This window comes from Meleagris gallopavo, chromosome 1, assembly GCF_000146605.3.
Source record: "Meleagris gallopavo isolate NT-WF06-2002-E0010 breed Aviagen turkey brand Nicholas breeding stock chromosome 1, Turkey_5.1, whole genome shotgun sequence".
NCBI classification, from domain to species: domain Eukaryota; kingdom Metazoa; phylum Chordata; class Aves; order Galliformes; family Phasianidae; genus Meleagris; species Meleagris gallopavo.
Genome location: NC_015011.2, coordinates 78590843 through 78591151, shown reverse-complemented (window position 1 = coordinate 78591151; position 309 = coordinate 78590843).

Genomic DNA, 309 nt, shown 5'->3' with positions numbered 1-309 from the left:
AAGGCCCTGGTTTACCTACTTCAAGGCTAGATTGAAACGTATTTAATGACATGCAGAAGTATATAAGCTTTTCACAGAATCACACAGAATCACAGAATTGTAGGGGTTGGAAGGGACCTCTAGAGATCATCGAGACCAACCCCCCTGCCAAAGCAGGTTCCCTACACCAGGTCGCACAGGTAGGCGTCCAGGCGAGACTTGAATATCTCCAGAGAAGGAGACTCCACAACCTCCCTGGGCAGCCTGTTCCAGTGCTCCGTCACCCTCACCGTGAAGAAGTTCTTACGCACATTCGTGCGAAACTTCCTA